This window comes from Trichechus manatus, unplaced genomic scaffold, assembly GCF_000243295.1.
Source record: "Trichechus manatus latirostris isolate Lorelei unplaced genomic scaffold, TriManLat1.0 scaffold00048, whole genome shotgun sequence".
NCBI classification, from domain to species: Eukaryota; Metazoa; Chordata; class Mammalia; order Sirenia; family Trichechidae; genus Trichechus; species Trichechus manatus.
Window position 1 is genome coordinate 17,443,354 of NW_004443984.1, and position 8,174 is coordinate 17,451,527.

Below are 8,174 nucleotides of genomic sequence, written 5' to 3' on the forward strand. Positions count from 1 at the left end.
TGTACTACTGTTTCATGAGAAACTATTTGTTCTGTAAGCCTTCACCTGAAGTACAATAAAAAAAATAAATAATAAAAGACTGAATTCTCCATCATCTATCAGTAAAAAAAAAAAAAAGGTGATTAAGAAAATGTTCTGCATCCTACTTTGGTGAGTGGTGTCTGGGGTCTTAAAAGCTTGCAAGCAGCCATCTAAGATGCATCAATTGGTCCCAACCACCCGGAGTAAAGGATAATGAAGAACACCAAAGACACAAGGAAAGTATTAGCCCAAGAGACAGAAAGGGCCACATAAACCAGAGACTTCACCAGCCTGAAACCAGAAGAACTAGATGGTGCCCGGCTATCACCAATGACCACCCTGACAGGGAACACAACAGAGTCCCGGATGGAGCAGGAGAAAGATGGGGTGCAGAACTTGAATTCTAGTAAAAAAAACAGACTTAATGGTGTGACTGAGACTGGAGGAACCCCAGAAATCATGGCCCCTGGACTGTCAACCCAGAACTAAAACCATTCCTAAGGCCAACTCTTCAGTCAAAGATTAGACTGGACTATTGGACATAAAATGATACTCGTGAAGAGTGTGCTTCTTAGCTCAAGTAGATACATGAGACTAATTGGGAAGCTTCTGTCTGGAGGTGAGATGAGAAGGCAGAGAGGGTCAGGAGCTGGCTGAATGGACACAGTAAATCAGGGGTGGAAAGCAGGAGTGTGCTATCACAGTATACGGAGAGCAATTAGGGTCACATAACAATATGCGTATAAATTTTTGTTTAAGAGACTAACTTGAATTGTAAACTTTCACTTAAACTACAACAATTAAAAAAAAGGCAAAGGAGAAAACTAAAAAAAAAAAAAAAAATAGAGCTGTGCTCTACAGGATTTTCAATGGTTAATTTTTCAGAAGTAGATCACCAAGCCTTTCTTCCGAGGTGCTTCTGGGTGGACTCAAACCTCCTACCTTTGGTTAGCAGCTAACAGCATTAACCCTATGCACCACCCTGGGACTCTGGCAATAATACTAGAGATAAAAATGTCTCCCATGGACACATCACTTCCTCTCCCTAAGTCCTGTCAGTTTTGGCCAATCTTTACTGCACCCCTGAAAACCAAGGGAAGACAAATTGTTGCCCCATTTTACAAAGTAGAAACTGAGACCCAGTGAAAGAGAGTGGCTTGCCAAAGGTCAAAGGGTGGTCTCAGTGACAGGTTAGGTTAATTATCCCTTCTGCTAATATGCGAAAGACAGCGCTAGAGATCAAAGCTCCTGAATGTCTGCCTGGATCGTGAGAATCTGTGTGATAGCTTGGTGTGTGACCTGAGAGCTGAGAAAACCAGGTGGACAGGTGAGGAGCAGGGACAGGTGAGGAGTGGGGCAGGTGAGGAGGGGGGCAGGTTAGGAGGGACAGGTGAGGTGTGGGGGCAGGTGAGAAGTAGGTGAGGAGGGTGGGACAGGTGAGGAGGAGCAGGTAAGCCCATGAGAAAGGTTGTGGCTTCTCTCAGAGAAAAACTTTAAGATGATTAGGCAACATTATTGGGGAAGGGAGTTGGGTGTAAAGGAATGAGCGCTGGACTGGGGGTCAGAGACCTGGGTTTCATGTCCAGCTCTGTCATTATCATTGTGTGACCTGAAACAAGTGAATTAGGTTCCCACCTAGAAAATGGGGCTATAACACCTTCCAGCTTCATAAGATGGCTGGGAAGTTCAAGAAAGGACTGTGTGTGAATGTGCTTTGCTAAATTCAAAATTCTCTACCAACACAGGGGAGAATTCTTTGTCATGCATACCTGGAGGCAGATTAGGGCTTCTAAACTCAGGGTCTATAGGTGGAATTTTTGTTGTTATTTTAAAAAGCAGTCAAAACTTACAATAGGTGCAACACTTAGGACCCAGAAAGGTGTCTGGGACTTGCCTGACACTTACTAGAATGAGATGCTCAGGTAGTTCTTTGAAAAATCTGAACAGATATGCCCAAACCTGAATTCACACACACACACACACACACACACACACACACACACAAATTTAAATCCAAGGCCTGGGCAAAACCAGATAGTTTATATTTAGCAAACTTCTGTGCCAGGCCCAGGGGAGACACAGGAGCACCCATGTGATGCGTGGTGATCTCCAACGTGTCAACATTTTGATTATATGAAATGGAGCGACTTAAGAGCCCTGATGGCGCAATGGTTAAATGCTAGGCTGCTAACCGAAGGTCGGCAGTTGGAACCTGGCGATCTGCCCGCAATCCGTTCCCATAAAGATTACAGCCTAGAAAACCCCATGGGAAGTTCTACTCTGTCCTATACGGTCACTGTGAGTTGCAATCGACTGGGCGTCACACAACGAGATGAAGTATTTTAGAGGAGGCCACCCCTCGGTTTCCACTCACTTTTTGTAAAATTGGGCAGGTGGTAGGGACAACCCCGGTACTCCATAAGCGTCCCACTTCCCAAGAGTGAGCGCACAGCAGAAACTACTGCCTACTCTCTTATTAACTGGACAGGAGCTAGGAGAGAGCTTCCTCCAGGTCGATAGGAAATTTTCCTAGTTTCGTTGCAGTCAGTCCACAAACCAGCGCGTAGCATTATCAGATAGACAAAAAAACAGAGATCAAAACTTAACTAAAAGTGCACCAAACAAAAAAAAAAACACTCTGCAAAACTGTAACTTCAGCAAACCACGACAAAAAGTTATTAAGTCTGTATTTAACATCGATCTTCCTCATACACAGCAACAAAAAACAAAAGAATCGGTCTGACTTTTAAAGACGTATATAAGCCCCGCCTCTACGCAGGGCTTCCAAAAATTGGTTGTTGTTGTTTTGTGCCGTTTACTCACAATCGTTGCATCTCCAGAAATCTTTGGTAAAAGACCAAAGTCTGATAAATCCTGGAGAGAAACCAGAGTATAATAACAACTTTAGGAACGCATTTCTCGAGTAACTATTACACCTAAATCACTAATAGTGACTATTTACTAGACCGGAATAGTAATTTCTTCATCTTTCACAGACAATTCTATGAAGGCTTTCTCATTTTTAGATGATAAAAAAGGAGTATCTAATAGTTTTGAAGTCCAAAATTGTCCTCTGTGCAATGCATTGTGGATATGTAAATGAAGGTGCGTCATCAACCTCCGGTTTCCGGAAATAGTTTTCGCGCTGGGCTCCAGACCCCCACTAGGGGGCAGGGCGGAGACCGAATTTAAAGGAATACAGACCTGGTCCAACCAGCAAAGTCTGACTGTATCTGTTTTAAAACTGGCGCTCCAAGTAAAAATTTATGTTGAATTAAAAAAAAAAAAAAGTCTTCAAAATAATTATCTTCATTCATTCAACAAAAATTTGTTGAGCTCCGTGTTGGGCCCTAGGGATAGAAACATATCCCTAAAATTTAATCTGCAAGGAAGTCTCCAGTGGAGACAGTTATGTGTGATGAGCCCTGATGGCAATGTTTAGTGACACCTGGGTGGTGAGGGTGTTCTAGGCAGAGGCCCTGGAAACTGTGTGAGCCTGAGTGGCTAGAAGGCAGGGACCACATCTTGACCTTCAATGCCAAGCCAAGGGCTTCGATTTTATCTTGAGGGCAAAGGGGAAACCATTGAAGAGTTTTAAGAGAGTAACGTGATCAGATTCGAGTTTTAACGCAGTGGTTTTCCCCATGTGGTCCCAGGACTAGTAGCATCAGCATCTCCTGGGTAACTTGTTAGAAATACAAGTTCTCAGGCCGCACTCCAGACTAGCCAAGGGGAGAGTAGGGCAGCAGAGGCGCCCTAAGTAGAAGCAGAGGCCAAAGCAGATGAGGGAAGGGGACCGTGAGCGTTTTTTCTTCTCATTCTCGAAGGCTGCGGGATTTCCTGGAGGTGTCCTGCTCCTCAAGACAAGCTTCCACCCTCCCCCAACATGGTACCACCGCACTTTGCTCTCCAGCGAGGCAGCCCGAATCCCTGGCCAGACCTGGACTAGCGCAGCCCAGATCCCCCCAGGCACTCGTCCCTTGGACCGTCTGGCTTCCCATAATCAGATGTAGCCTCCACCCCAGGTGGCCCCAAAATTGCCCGCGGAATTTGTGGCCTGAACCGTGCGGATGGGTCTGTGGGCCACCGGCAGAGCGGTGCGCTGCTTCTGTGGGTGCCCCCTCCCGCAAGCGCTTCTTCTAGTCGTGCGATGGCTCCAGGGCGTCCTCGAGCAGGCGGCTTCCTCCCGCTCTTGTTCATTCCCACTCCCCGCCTTCACCTCAACTCCCACCTACTAACCCAGTTAACTCTCCATCATCCACGTGGATAGTGCGGGAAAAACAATAGCCCCAAACCCCTTGCAATCCAGTTGATTGTTTCCAAGGCTGTAATCTTCACGGAAGCTGCCTGGCATATCTTCCTCTAGCAGAGCAGCTGGTGGGTTCGAACCACTGACCTTTCTGTTGGCAGCCGAGCGCTTTAGCCGCTGCGCCACCAGGGCTCCTTAAAGTGGATAGAGTGGGCAAAACAGTAGTTCCAGGAATTTAAGTCATTTCGCCTTGACTTGGGCGTGCAAAATGTGACTCCGGTAGGTTTGCTTATTATTTATGTTTGGTTTAGCGATAACCACTTGCCACTTATGGCAACCCCATGTATGTCAGAGTAGAAATGTCCTCCAGAGGGTTCTCAGTGCCTGATTTTTCTGAAGTAGATCATCAGGGCTTTCTTTCGTGGCACCCCTAGGTGGGCTTGAACCTCTAACCTTTCTGTTAGCCATCAAGCACCGTTCACTGTTTGCACAACAGATAATAGAATTAGTCTGCATTCCTCAGAAAATGCCTCAAGAGAGGGCAAGGCAGAGATTAGATGTGCACTGCTAATAAGAGGTAATGATGATTAGAGGTAATACTGGTATTATAGGTGGCCTCATTGTGAAGTGGTTAAGAACTTGGCTGCTAACCAAAAGGTTGGCAGTTCAAATCCACCACCTGCTCTTGGAATCAGGGCAGTTCTACTCTGTCCTATAGGGTCACTATGAGAGGGAATTGACTTGTCGGCAATGGGTTTGTTTGTTTTTTTAGTTAACTATGCTTAACTCCTTTAGTTCTCAAAACAACCCTATGAGGTAGGTATTCTTATTACCATTCCCATTTTTATAAGGAGGAAACAAGGCAAAGAGCGGTGAAGGCTCACAGCTAATAAGTGGCAGAGCCAGGATTTGAACCCAGGAAATCTCTCCAGAGTCCATGTCCTTAACTAGCTTTCTAAAAACCAAAAACCAAACCAGCTGCCCTGGAGTCAGTTAGACTCGTGGTGACCCCATGTGTGTCAAAGTAGAACTATGTTCCATCAGGTGTTCAGTGGCTGATCTTTTGGAAGTAGACTGCCAGGCCTTTCTTCTGAGGTGCCTCTGGGTGGACTCGAACCACCAATCTTCCACCAGCTTTTCAGACAGCAGGGAACACATTTGCCATGTGCACCACTCAGGGACTCCAACCAGGACACTACTCTCCCTCTTTCTTAATCTTAAAATTCCCATTTATTGAGCCCCTCCCATGTGCTGTGGGCTTTACACACATCAACTTAATGCAATAAATGTTATCATCATTTGGGGTTTGCAGATGAAGAAATTGGTGCCTGGAGATGGGCAAAACTTGGCCAAGCCCACCATTGTTGATATAGTCTCTGGTCCCTGAGCCCTGCTGACTCCCATGTGGGACCCTGATTTCCCTGTGAAGCCTTGTCCTACCTGGAAGCTACTGTAAAATTCTTACCACCTCCCAGAACCCCTGGCCCCATCGAGGTGTACAGCTGCCCATTCCTGGGCATCCCAGTGGTGCTGTCTCCAGAGCCAGCTAGCTGCTGTGGAAGATGCTGGCCACCTGTGTGCTTTCTCCGGTGGCCCTGCTGGGTGCTATCATTCTGGACCTGAAGGATAACCTGGGCCAGTGGCAGGTCCAAGAGCAGACTCTTGGGGCTTTGTGCTGCAGGAATAGCCTTCTGGCCTTGTTGATCTGCTTCCTCCAAGAGGAGTAAGCCCTCTGCTGCTGGGGCCCGCAGGCGACACTGACACTGGCTCTGACTCCCTGGTGGGCTGCTGCTCAGCAGGATCGAGGCCTTCTGCCAGGCAGAGCGGGGCAGAGTGCATGCCCACAGTGCCTGGTGTGAGGAGGGACCAGGTTTAGTCTGTGAGCTCTAAGTGGAGAAGTCAGCTTGGAGCCACAGGAGCCAGCTTGCTGCTCTCAGGCACCATCTCTGAGCTGCTTCTGCTCCTGGAAAACCCCAAGGAGTCCCTCACAGCTCTGAAGACCAACCCTGACTTGGCAGATGTGGTGGCCCTGAGCTTCCTCCTTGAGGTCCAAGAACTTCTCCAGACCCAGCAGCTTCCCCTACATGGGGAGGCACATTGGTACGACGCTACCACCCACCTTGGCTACTTGTTGGTGGTTTCTGAGAACCTGTCCCTCCTCTGGCCCCTGTCTGAGGGCAACCTTGTCCTCCTCTCACCTCCTCTCTCCATGGTCTGCTTCTCACCAGCACTGGCCCTGGCCTGGAGCCTCACGGGTCTGCACAGGCCTGCATGTGGGAGCATGGCTCCATGGGGCTGGGCAGCAAGGTCAAGGGGATGCTCTCCACTGTCAGCCTGAAGGTCCATCTGCTGCTGCTGGCCAGCCTCTTCCACCCCACCATACTGGTCCCCTTCAGAGAGATGACCCACTGGGGCAGACCTACACCGAGGGCCTCTAGAGAGGCCCAAGGACCTGCAGCAGGAGGGGCAGCTGGCCGAAGATCTGCTGCATCAGATGCTGCCCGGGTCTGTGGTCCAGCAGCTGTGCAAGCACAAGCATGTGGAAGCTGAGAACTACAAGTGGGCAAGGCCACTGCCAGGCAGGGCCATGTGGGCATCAGGATGAGGCCAGATCCAGATGACACTCAGCAAAAGCCACCCTGGCCTTGGCTCTGCAACAGCCCCACTTCTGATCTCCTGTTTCCCACGGAGCCCATCTTGCAAGTGGGCACAGCTGGTGAACATCTCTCTACCCAGTACAAATTCACATCCTCTGCCTCAGTTTCCCCATCTCAAGAATCCACCTCATAGGCTTGAGTGAGGGTTAAATGAGTTAGTATGTGAAATGCAGCTAGCACAATGCCAGGCATTCAGTAAGCGCTCAATCCGTGTCAGCCTTTGTTATTATTGGCTCTACCCTGGCTCGGAGCCCTGGTGGTGCAGTGGTTAAGAGCTCAGCTGCTAACCAAAAGGTTGGCAGTTTGAATTCACCAGCTGCTCCTTGGAAACCCTATGGGGCAGTTCTACTCTGTCCTATAAGGTCACTATGAGTCAGAATCGACTTGATGGCAATGGGTTTGGTTTTTTTTTGGGCCTACCCTGGCCGGACATTAGAAATACTACCAGTTTTCAGTTGCCATCAAGTTGATTCTGACTCATGGCAAACCTATGTGTGTTAGAGTAGAAATGTGCTCCACAGGGTTTTCAGTGGTTGATTTTTCAGAAGTAGATAGCCAGGCCTTTCTTTTGAGGTGTCTCTGGGTGGACTTGAACCTCCAACCTTTCAGTTAGCAGCCGAGCACATTAACCATTTAAAAATACTCCGCCTCTTGCTGTCCAGTCGATTCTGTCTCATAGTGACTCTATAGGACAGAACAGAACTGCCTGATAAAGAGTTTCCAATGCTGTAGTCTTTATGGAAACAGACTGCCACATCTTTCTCCTGCAGAGTGGCTGGTGGGTTCGAACCACCGACCTTTTGGTTAGCAGCTCAGTGCTTAACCACTGTGCCACCAGGGCTCCTTTTAAAAAATACTAATACTACCCAGTTCTTCCGTAGCGATAGAAGTAAGGATAGTGGTTACCTCTGGGATGGTATTGACTGAGAAGAGCCTCCAGGGAACCTTCTGCAGTGCTGGAAATGTTCCATATCTTGATCCTAAATGATTTCATGGTGTATACAAATGTAAAAATTAATGGAGCTTACACAACCCCTGCCTTCAAAAAGCTTACTGTCTTAGTCATCTAGTGCTGCTCTAACAGAAATACCACAAGTGAATGGCTTTAACAAAGAGAAATTTATTCTCTCACAGTCCAGTAGGCTACAAGTCCAAATTCAGCGCGTTAGCTCCAGGGAAAGACTCTCTCTTCTCTGTCGGCTCCGGAGAAAGGTCCTTGCCATCAGTCTTCCCTTGGTTTGAGAGCA